This window comes from Coregonus clupeaformis, chromosome 20 (assembly GCF_020615455.1).
Source record: "Coregonus clupeaformis isolate EN_2021a chromosome 20, ASM2061545v1, whole genome shotgun sequence".
Classification (NCBI taxonomy): Eukaryota; Metazoa; Chordata; class Actinopteri; order Salmoniformes; family Salmonidae; genus Coregonus; species Coregonus clupeaformis.
The window spans coordinates 36,221,058-36,233,442 of record NC_059211.1 but is presented as its reverse complement, the minus strand read 5'-3'; positions in this window follow the sequence as shown (position 1 = coordinate 36,233,442).

Sequence of the window (12,385 nt, the reverse complement as noted above, 5' to 3'; positions counted from 1 at the left end):
TCCATCTTGAAGGATCGACACTCAATTACAATGTAATTACAATGATAAGCCACTTAAGCAAGCAATAGTCTTATCCTGTAAAGCCAAAAAATTGGTCATGAAATTTAAAGATTATCCAATAATGGCACATGGTCAACAACTTCATGATAAAGTGTTACATTTTGAGTGATGGTGGCTCACTTCTAATTTCAAGGTTGCATGACAGATTAAATCTACCGAAACATGAGCAGAAAATTGATGTACTGACTTTGGATGGGTCCCTTTGGGCCCTGATCTAAAGTAGTGCACCACATAGGGTACATCGTGCCATTTGGGAGGTAGACCTGCAGTAAGATGGACAGGCCTCTCAGGACAAAGGCACCGGTAGGCCTAGCCCATACATAGCCATGTTTGGCTCAAATTCAAACATATTCATATTCGTTTTCAAAAAACTGAAAAATGCTAAACTATAGTAGCACCAAAAATCGAACATATATATTTTGTATGTGTTACTGAATGTAACGAACAGCGTTATAACCTTAACCTCTGGTGTGTGTCTGAATGTAACAAACAGCGTTATAACCTTAACCTCTGGTGTGTGTCTGTGCTACTGTATTTTAAACCCAGCATATACAGTATCTGCACATTGAAAATCAGCCCCATCTGTGAGGCAGAACTGTCCCTGTCATATTGTTTGGCTAACACATTGCATTCTGTGACAAGGTTTGGCACAAGCCATTGGGCATTGCCTGGCAGTTGAAATAGGTTGGCATGGCTTCGCTCCACAACCAGATAGAAAACCCAAGAGACGAGATGCTACAGCTTTTCAATAATCTTTATGAGGGATGTAAGTAGGGACTGTGGCAGTAAAGAAGTTTGTTTCTAAATGTGAAAAGAATGTTATCAGAACGTTCTGTTTATGAGGAAATTGTATTATCATCTTGATAGCCACATAGAATGTACAGTAACAGTCGATGCGTCAAGAGTGTTGAGAAACAATCACCCTAAAGTACAGGGAGGAGAAAAGACGAGAACGGAGGGACCTGTACTGTATTCGACAGGGAGGAGAACAGAGGGAGAACAGAGGGACCTGTACTGTATTCGACAGGGAGGAGAACAGAGGGAGAACAGAGGGACCTGTACTGTATTTGACAGGGAGGAGAACAGAGGGACCTGTACTGTATTCGACAAGGAGGAGAACAGAGGGAGAACAGAGGGACCTGTACTGTATTCGACAGGGAGGAGAACAGAGGGAGAACAGAGGGACCTGTACTGTATTTGACAGGGAGGAGAACAGAGGGACCTGTACTGTATTCAACAGGGAGGAGAAAAGACCAGAACAGAGGGACCTGTACTGTATTCGACAGGGAGGAGAACATACGAGAACAGAGGGACCTGTATTGTATTCGAAATGAGGAGAAAAGACGAGAACAGAGGGACCTGTACTGTATTCAACAGGGAGGAGAACAGAGGGAGAACAGAGGGACCTGTACTGTATTCGACAGGGAGGAGAACAGAGGGACCTGTACTGTTTTCGACAGGGAGGAGAACAGAGGGAGAACAGAGGGACCTGTACTGTATTCGACAGGGAGGAGAACAGAGGAGAACAGAGGGACCTGTACTGTATTCGACAGGGAGGAGAACAGAGGGACCTGTACTGTATTCGACAGGGAGGAGAACAGAGGGAGCTGTACTGTATTTGACAGGGAGGAGAACAGAGGGACCTGTACTGTATTCGACAGGGAGGAGAACAGAGGGGAGCTGTACTGTATTTGACAGGGAGGAGAACAGAGGGACCTGTACTGTATTCGACAGGGAGGAGAACAGAGGGAGAACAGAGGGACCTGTACTGTATTCGACAGGGAGAAGAAAAGACGAGAACAGAGGGACCTGTACTGTATTCGACAGGGAGGAGAACAGAGGAGAACAGAGGGACTTGTACTGTATTCGACAGGGAGGAGAAAAGACGAGAACAGAGGGACCTGTACTGTATTCGACAGGGAGGAGAACAGAGGGACCTGTACTGTATTCGACAGGGAGGAGAACAGAGGGACCTGTACTGTATTCAACAGGGAGGAGAACAGAGGGACCTGTACTGTATTTGACAGGGAGGAGAACAGAGGGAGAACAGAGGGACCTGTACTGTATTTGACAGGGAGGAGAACAGAGGGACCTGTACTGTATTCGACAGGGAGGAGAACAGAGGGACCTGTACTGTATTCAACAGGGAGGAGAACAGACGAGAACAGAGGGACCTGTACTGTATTTGACAGGGAGGAGAACAGAGGGACCTGACCTGTATTTGACAGGGAGGAGAACAGAGGGAGCTGTACTGTATTTGACAGGGAGGAGAACAGAGGGACCTGTACTGTATTTGACAGGGAGGAGAAAAGACGAGAACAGAGGGACCTGTACTGTATTCGACAGGGAGGAGAACAGAGGGACCTGTACTGTTTTCGACAGGGAGGAGAACAGAGGGAGAACAGAGGGACATGTACTGTATTCGACAGGGAGGAGAACAGAGGGACCTGTACTGTATTCAACAGGAAGGAGAACAGAGGGAGAACAGAGGGACCTGTACTGTATTCAACAGGGAGGAGAACAGAGGGAGAACAGAGGGACCTGTACTGTATTCAACAGGGAGGAGAACAGAGGGAGAACAGAGGGACCTGTACTGTTTTTGACAGGGAGGAGAACAGAGGGACCTGTACTGTATTCGACAGGGAGGAGAACAGAGGGAGAACAGAGGGACCTGTACTGTATTCGACAGGGAGGAGAACAGAGGGAGAACAGAGGGACCTGTACTGTATTCAACAGGGAGGAGAACAGAGGGGAGAACAGAGGGACCTGTACTGTTTTTGACAGGGAGGAGAACAGAGGGACCTGTACTGTATTCGACAGGGAGGAGAACAGAGGGAGAACAGAGGGACCTGTACTGTATTCGACAGGGAGGAGAACAGAGGGACCTGTACTGTATTCAACAGGGAGGAGAACAGAGGGAGAACAGAGGGAGAACAGAGGGACCTGTACTGTATTTGACAGGGAGGAGAACAGAGGGACCTGTACTGTATTCGACAGGGAGGAGAACAGAGGGAGCTGTACTGTATTTGACAGGGAGAAGAACAGAGGGACCTGTACTGTATTCGACAGAGAGGAGAACAGAGGGAGAACAGAGGGACCTGTACTGTATTCGACAGGGAGGAGAAAAGACGAGAACAGAGGGACCTGTACTGTATTCGACAGGGAGGAGAACAGAGGGAGAACAGAGGGACCTGTACTGTATTCGACAGGGAGGAGAAAAGACGAGAACAGAGGGACCTGTACTGTATTCGACAGGGAGGAGAACAGAGGGACCTGTACTGTATTCGACAGGGAGGAGAACAGAGGGACCTGTACTGTATTCAACAGGGAGGAGAACAGAGGGACCTGTACTGTATTTGACAGGGAGGAGAACAGAGGGAGAACAGAGGGACCTGTACTGTATTTGACAGGGAGGAGAACAGAGGGACCTGTACTGTATTCGACAGGGAGGAGAACAGAGGGACCTGTACTGTATTCAACAGGGAGGAGAACAGACGAGAACAGAGGGACCTGTACTGTATTTGACAGGGAGGAGAACAGAGGGACCTGACCTGTATTTGACAGGGAGGAGAACAGAGGGAGCTGTACTGTATTTGACAGGGAGGAGAACAGAGGGACCTGTACTGTATTTGACAGGGAGGAGAAAAGACGAGAACAGAGGGACCTGTACTGTATTCGACAGGGAGGAGAACAGAGGGACCTGTACTGTTTTCGACAGGGAGGAGAACAGAGGGAGAACAGAGGGACATGTACTGTATTCGACAGGGAGGAGAACAGAGGGACCTGTACTGTATTCAACAGGAAGGAGAACAGAGGGAGAACAGAGGGACCTGTACTGTATTCAACAGGGAGGAGAACAGAGGGAGAACAGAGGGACCTGTACTGTATTCAACAGGGAGGAGAACAGAGGGAGAACAGAGGGACCTGTACTGTTTTTGACAGGGAGGAGAACAGAGGGACCTGTACTGTATTCGACAGGGAGGAGAACAGAGGGAGAACAGAGGGACCTGTACTGTATTCGACAGGGAGGAGAACAGAGGGAGAACAGAGGGACCTGTACTGTATTCAACAGGGAGGAGAACAGAGGGAGAACAGAGGGACCTGTACTGTTTTTGACAGGGAGGAGAACAGAGGGACGTGTACTGTATTCGACAGGGAGGAGAACAGAGGGAGAACAGAGGGACCTGTACTGTATTCGACAGGGAGGAGAACAGAGGGACCTGTACTGTATTCAACAGGGAGGAGAACAGAGGGAGAACAGAGGGAGAACAGAGGGACCTGTACTGTATTCAACAGGGAGGAGAACAGAGGGAGAACAGAGGGACCTGTACTGTATTCGACAAGGGAAGAGAACAGAGGGAGAACAGAGGGACCTGTACTGTATTCGACAGGGAGGAGAACAGAGGGACCTGTACTGTATTCGACAGGGAGGAGAAAGGAGGGACCTATACTGTATTCGACAGGGAGGAGAACAGAGGGAGAACAGAGGGACCTGTACTGTATTTGACAGGGAGGAGAACAGAGGGAGAACAGAGGGACCTGTACTGTATTTGACAGGGAGGAGAACAGAGGGAGACCAGAGGGACCTGTACTGTATTCGACAGGGAGGAGAACAGAGGGAGAACAGAGGGACCTGTATTGTATTTGACAGGGAGGAGAACAGAGGGAGAACAGAGGGACCTGTACTGTATTCGACAGGGAGGAGAACAGAGGGACCTGTACTGTATTCGACAGGGAGGAGAACAGAGGGAGAACAGAGGGACATGTACTGTATTCGACAGGGAGGAGAACAGAGGGACCTGTACTGTATTCGACAGGGAGGAGAACAGAGGGAGAACAGAGGGACCTGTACTGTATTCGACAGGGAGGAGAACAGAGGGAGAACAGAGGGACCTGTACTGTATTTGACAGGGAGGAGAACAGAGGGACCTGTACTGTATTCGACAAGGAGGAGAAAAGAGGGAGAACAGAGGGACCTGTACTGTATTCGACAGGGAGGAGAACAGAGGGAGAACAGAGGGACCTGTACTGTATTTGACAGGGAGGAGAACAGAGGGACCTGTACTGTATTCAACAGGGAGGAGAAAAGACCAGAACAGAGGGACCTGTACTGTATTCGACAGGGAGGAGAACATACGAGAACAGAGGGACCTGTATTGTATTCGAAATGAGGAGAAAAGACGAGAACAGAGGGACCTGTACTGTATTCAACAGGGAGGAGAACAGAGGGAGAACAGAGGGACCTGTACTGTATTCGACAGGGAGGAGAACAGAGGGACCTGTACTGTTTTCGACAGGGAGGAGAACAGAGGGAGAACAGAGGGACCTGTACTGTATTCGACAGGGAGGAGAACAGAGGAGAACAGAGGGACCTGTACTGTATTCGACAGGGAGGAGAACAGAGGGACCTGTACTGTATTCGACAGGGAGGAGAACAGAGGGAGCTGTACTGTATTTGACAGGGAGGAGAACAGAGGGACCTGTACTGTATTCGACAGGGAGGAGAACAGAGGGAGCTGTACTGTATTTGACAGGGAGGAGAACAGAGGGACCTGTACTGTATTCGACAGGGAGGAGAACAGAGGGAGAACAGAGGGACCTGTACTGTATTCGACAGGGAGGAGAAAAGACGAGAACAGAGGGACCTGTACTGTATTCGACAGGGAGGAGAACAGAGGAGAACAGAGGGACTTGTACTGTATTCGACAGGGAGGAGAAAAGACGAGAACAGAGGGACCTGTACTGTATTCGACAGGGAGGAGAACAGAGGGACCTGTACTGTATTCGAGCAGGGAGGAGAACAGAGGGACCTGTACTGTATTCAACAGGGAGGAGAACAGAGGGACCTGTACTGTATTTGACAGGGAGGAGAACAGAGGGAGAACAGAGGGACCTGTACTGTATTTGACAGGGAGGAGAACAGAGGGACCTGTACTGTATTCGACAGGGAGGAGAACAGAGGGACCTGTACTGTATTCAACAGGGGAGGAGAACAGACGAGAACAGAGGGACCTGTACTGTATTTGACAGGGAGGAGAACAGAGGGACCTGACCTGTATTTGACAGGGAGGAGAACAGAGGGAGCTGTACTGTATTTGACAGGGAGGAGAACAGAGGGACCTGTACTGTATTTGACAGGGAGGAGAAAAGACGAGAACAGAGGGACCTGTACTGTATTCGACAGGGAGGAGAACAGAGGGACCTGTACTGTTTTCGACAGGGAGGAGAACAGAGGGAGAACAGAGGGACATGTACTGTATTCGACAGGGAGGAGAACAGAGGGACCTGTACTGTATTCAACAGGAAGGAGAACAGAGGGAGAACAGAGGGACCTGTACTGTATTCAACAGGGAGGAGAACAGAGGGAGAACAGAGGGACCTGTACTGTATTCAACAGGGAGGAGAACAGAGGGAGAACAGAGGGACCTGTACTGTTTTTGACAGGGAGGAGAACAGAGGGACCTGTACTGTATTCGACAGGGAGGAGAACAGAGGGAGAACAGAGGGACCTGTACTGTATTCGACAGGGAGGAGAACAGAGGGAGAACAGAGGGACCTGTACTGTATTCAACAGGGAGGAGAACAGAGGGAGAACAGAGGGACCTGTACTGTTTTTGACAGGGAGGAGAACAGAGGGACGTGTACTGTATTCGACAGGGAGGAGAACAGAGGGAGAACAGAGGGACCTGTACTGTATTCGACAGGGAGGAGAACAGAGGGACCTGTACTGTATTCAACAGGGAGGAGAACAGAGGGAGAACAGAGGGAGAACAGAGGGACCTGTACTGTATTTGACAGGGAGGAGAACAGAGGGACCTGTACTGTATTCGACAGGGAGGAGAACAGAGGGAGCTGTACTGTATTTGACAGGGAGGAGAACAGAGGGACCTGTACTGTATTCGACAGGGAGGAGAACAGAGGGAGAACAGAGGGACCTGTACTGTATTCGACAGGGAGGAGAAAAGACGAGAACAGAGGGACCTGTACTGTATTCGACAGGGAGGAGAACAGAGGAGAACAGAGGGACCTGTACTGTATTCGACAGGGAGGAGAAAAGACGAGAACAGAGGGACCTGTACTGTATTCGACAGGGAGGAGAACAGAGGGACCTGTACTGTATTCGACAGGGAGGAGAACAGAGGGACCTGTACTGTATTCAACAGGGAGGAGAACAGAGGGACCTGTACTGTATTTGACAGGGAGGAGAACAGAGGGAGAACAGAGGGACCTGTACTGTATTTGACAGGGAGGAGAACAGAGGGACCTGTACTGTATTCGACAGGGAGGAGAACAGAGGGACCTGTACTGTATTCAACAGGGAGGAGAACAGACGAGAACAGAGGGACCTGTACTGTATTTGACAGGGAGGAGAACAGAGGGACCTGACCTGTATTTGACAGGGAGGAGAACAGAGGGAGCTGTACTGTATTTGACAGGGAGGAGAACAGAGGGACCTGTACTGTATTTGACAGGGAGGAGAAAAGACGAGAACAGAGGGACCTGTACTGTATTCGACAGGGAGGAGAACAGAGGGACCTGTACTGTTTTCGACAGGGAGGAGAACAGAGGGAGAACAGAGGGACATGTACTGTATTCGACAGGGAGGAGAACAGAGGGACCTGTACTGTATTCAACAGGAAGGAGAACAGAGGGAGAACAGAGGGACCTGTACTGTATTCAACAGGGAGGAGAACAGAGGGAGAACAGAGGGACCTGTACTGTATTCAACAGGGAGGAGAACAGAGGGAGAACAGAGGGACCTGTACTGTTTTTGACAGGGAGGAGAACAGAGGGACCTGTACTGTATTCGACAGGGAGGAGAACAGAGGGAGAACAGAGGGACCTGTACTGTATTCGACAGGGAGGAGAACAGAGGGAGAACAGAGGGACCTGTACTGTATTCAACAGGGAGGAGAACAGAGGGAGAACAGAGGGACCTGTACTGTTTTTGACAGGGAGGAGAACAGAGGGACCTGTACTGTATTCGACAGGGAGGAGAACAGAGGGAGAACAGAGGGACCTGTACTGTATTCGACAGGGAGGAGAACAGAGGGACCTGTACTGTATTCAACAGGGAGGAGAACAGAGGGAGAACAGAGGGAGAACAGAGGGACCTGTACTGTATTCAACAGGGAGGAGAACAGAGGGAGAACAGAGGGACCTGTACTGTATTCGACAAGGGAAGAGAACAGAGGGAGAACAGAGGGACCTGTACTGTATTCCGACAGGGAGGAGAACAGAGGGACCTGTACTGTATTCGACAGGGAGGAGAAAGGAGGGACCTATACTGTATTCGACAGGGAGGAGAACAGAGGGAGAACAGAGGGACCTGTACTGTATTCAACAGGGAGGAGAACAGAGGGAGAACGGAGGGACCTGTACTGTATTCAACAGGGAGGAGAACAGAGGGAGAACAGAGGGACCTGTACTGTATTTGACAGGGAGGAGAACAGAGGGAGAACAGAGGGACCTGTACTGTATTTGACAGGGAGGAGAACAGAGGGAGAACAGAGGGACCTGTACTGTATTCAACAGGGAGGAGAACAGAGGGACCTGTACTGTATTCGACAGGGAGGAGAACAGAGGGAGAACAGAGGGACATGTACTGTATTCGACAGGGAGGAGAACAGAGGGACCTGTACTGTATTCGACAGGGAGGAGAACAGAGGGAGAACAGAGGGACCTGTACTGTATTTGACAGGGAGGAGAACAGAGGGAGAACAGAGGGACCTGTACTGTATTCGACAGGGAGGAGAACAGAGGGACCTGTACTGTATTCGACAGGGAGGAGAACAGAGGGAGAACAGCAAAGCTTCCTGCCATCCAGGACCTCTATACCAGGCGGTGTCAGAGGAAGGCCCTCAAAATTGTCAAAGACTCCAGCCACCCTAGTCATAGACTGTTCTCTCTGCTACCGCACGGCAAGCGGTACCGGAGTGCCAAGTCTAGGTCCAAAAGACTTCTCAACAGCTTCTACCCCCAAGCCATAAGACTCCTGAACAGCTAATCATGGCTACCCGGACTATTTGCACTGCCCCCCCACCCCATCCTTTTACGCTGCTGCTACTCTGTTAAGTATTTATGCATAGTCACTTTAACTCTACCCACATGTACATATTACCTCAACTACCTCAACTAGCCGGTGCCCCCCGCACATTGACTCTGCAACGGTACCCCCCTGTATATATAGCCTCCCTACTGTCACTTTATTTTACTTCTGCTCTTTTTTCTCAACACTTTTTTGTTGTTGTTTTTATTCTTACTTTTTTTGTTTAAAATAAATGCACTGTTGGTTAAGGGCTGTAAGTAAGCATTTCACTGTAATGTCTGCACCTGTTGTATTCGGCGCATGTGACCAATAAAATTTGATTTGATTTTATTTTATTTTATTTTATTTGTATTCAACAGGGAGGAGAACAGAGGGAGAACGGAGGGACCTGTACTGTATTTGACTGGGAGGAGAACAGAGGGACCTGTACTGTATTTGACAGGGAAGAGAACAGAGGGACCTGTACTGTATTCAACAGGGAGGAGAACAGAGGGACCTGTACTGTTTTCGACAGGTAGGAGAACAGAGGGAGAACAGAGGGACCTGTACTGTATTCAACAGGGAGGAGAACAGAGAGAGAACAGAGGGACCTGTACTGTATTCAACAGGGAGGAGAACGGAGGGAGAACAGAGGGACCTGTACTGTATTCAACAGGGAGGAGAACAGAGGGAGAACAGAGGGACCTGTACTGTATTCAACAGGGAGGAGAACGGAGGGAGAACAGAGGGACCTGTACTGTATTCGACAGGGAGGAGAACAGAGGGAGAACGGAGGGACCTGTACTGTATTCGACAGGGAGGAGAACAGAGGGAAAACAGAGGGACCTGTACTGTATTCGACAGGGAGGAGAACATAGGGAGTACATAGGGACCTGTACTGTATTCGACAGGGAGGAGAACAGAGGGAGAACAGAGGGACCTGTACTGTATTTGACAGGGAGGAGAACGGAGGGAGAACAGAGGGACCTGTGCTGTATTCGACAGGGAGGAGAACTGAGGAGAACGGAGGGACCTGTGCTGTATTCAATAGGGAGGAGAACAGAGGGACCTGTACTGTATTCAACAGACAGACACATTGGTCTCCACTACCATCTGTGAAATGTGTGCAGCCTGTCATGACAACACCAAGACCGTGCCAACTCTTAAAGTCATACCTCCCTTTACATAATAACTGTTATTATAAATAACAATTCCACTAAATAATAAACCTGTCAAATTATTATCCATTTGAATAAACAGTAAGAAGAGTAGCATTGTAGAAAAAGAGCAAGAGGACAGAATACTTCCTCAAATAAATGTACGAGTCCTTCCACAATACAGAAAATTCCTCATATCCCAGGAAAGGAAAACGTTTGATCATTTGAAGAGTTGGGACGGTCTTCACTTCATCTAATTAAATGGCACGTCTTCCTACTTTTCATGAAGAGTTGCTCTCTTCTCTTATTAAAACAAGCATCAGTTCGGCAGCCATCCTGCTAGATAAACGACTTTACACCAAGTGCCATGAAACCCATTAAATAGCTTCTTTAGAGATGGAGCGGGTCCAGACATACAATCTAAGGATTTGACTGGGATTATCCTAGATTAGAAACACCGGGAGACAAATGAGGAGATGACAGGATATCATACATTGGCCGTGTCCCAAAATGGCACCCTGTTCCCTGTTTATAGTGCACTACTTTTGACCGGGGCCTGTTGGCTCTGGTGAAAAAGAAGTGCACTATATAAGGAATAGGGTGTCATTGGGACGCAAGCAAGGATGAATTAGCCGTTGCATACCAGACCACATTTTGTGATGGCTGTTGGTGAAATTGGAAAAAATAAAGAAAGAGAGAGAAATAGAGTGGGAGCTGAAAAGAAAAGGCGAGGCTCTTCAACTCTTAGAAGCTAATGAAACATGGGTTGTGTATACCTTGTTAAAAGCTTTTCCCTTGTATTCTTCTGCTGCTTAAGACTCCTGAAATGTAAATAAATACCTCATCTGTTACTGAACCAAAGAAGGAGAAATAGGAAAGAAAACTTACCAAGGCCAAGTTTCGTTAACCAATGGTGTACTGTGCTTTATTTATTGAAAGGGTTTTTCATCCACAAGAAGATACAGTATCTGTGAAAGCTCTGTATCCGTCCATTAGCTCGTTGGCGGTACTCTGAGCAATCTATGATGCACATGATCAATCTGATAGATCCCGTAATATAAAATGATCGCATACGTTACAGTTTAGGGGAAGCTACTGCAGTATCAATTTTTACTGTACACTTACTGAACTCTCAAGCCCTCTCTGATAAGTTTTAAACATCTGGAAATAAGACTATTGAAGCGATAAGCCCCTTTCCTTGGAGATATATGTAGTCTGTGGTTAATGTAATCGTACAGTTCTTTACATATTTTAAAGAGAATTAGACCCTTATTTCTTTCACGTTAAAGCTGAACATCTACCAGACAGCAACAAAGAGCAGGCCTGCTTTTTCAGGGGTTTTGCATGTTAAAACATTTGACCTATGATCCTGACAGAATCCTCTGGGTTTCTGATACCCCCCCAGACTTGATTCGCAAAGTACTGTAACGTAAGAAGGTAGGCATATTTCAATGGGCACTCCTGAGGAAAGTGATACCTGCATTATACCTTTTGAAAATGGAAATTATATTATGCATTTGAATGTGTTTATCCATTCATCTCCTCTGGCTCTCAGGGCTTCTCTTTCTATGGACTTTAAGACATAAGACGTACGATATATCAATCACAACGTGGCCAAGAATACAGACTCTTTTTAGGTTGTTAAAACCTTCTTCACAAGGCTCATGTCAAAGAAATGTCATATTCAAGGTGCTGTCTATAATTTTATCTAATGAAATTTACCCCTTTAACTTTTGAAAAGTATGACTTAGAGATACCTTAGCTTAGTACTTTTTATTTGCATGTGGAAATTGTCCCAAAAAAATTCTGATTTTAAGCAGTGTATTTGAATAGACCTAGGGCTCTATTCAATCTGTATCACTGAAGGGTTACAGAATGCTCGATAGAAATGTAAAGGTCGTTTCCTATTGATCCGACATCTGGAGTGTTAACCGTGAATGAAGTCTCCGCTAACGTGGGAACATTGCCTTTAAATTTCAATCACGCTGTAACACTGAATTTCCACGATACGGATTGAATCGAGCCCCTGGGTATGTCTTCCCCATCATCACAACCATATCTCCATTGATAATGTTAATCAATAATGACAGAAAACATGAATCCCAGGTTGTGGCGAACATTACTATCCCTGGTGCTACCA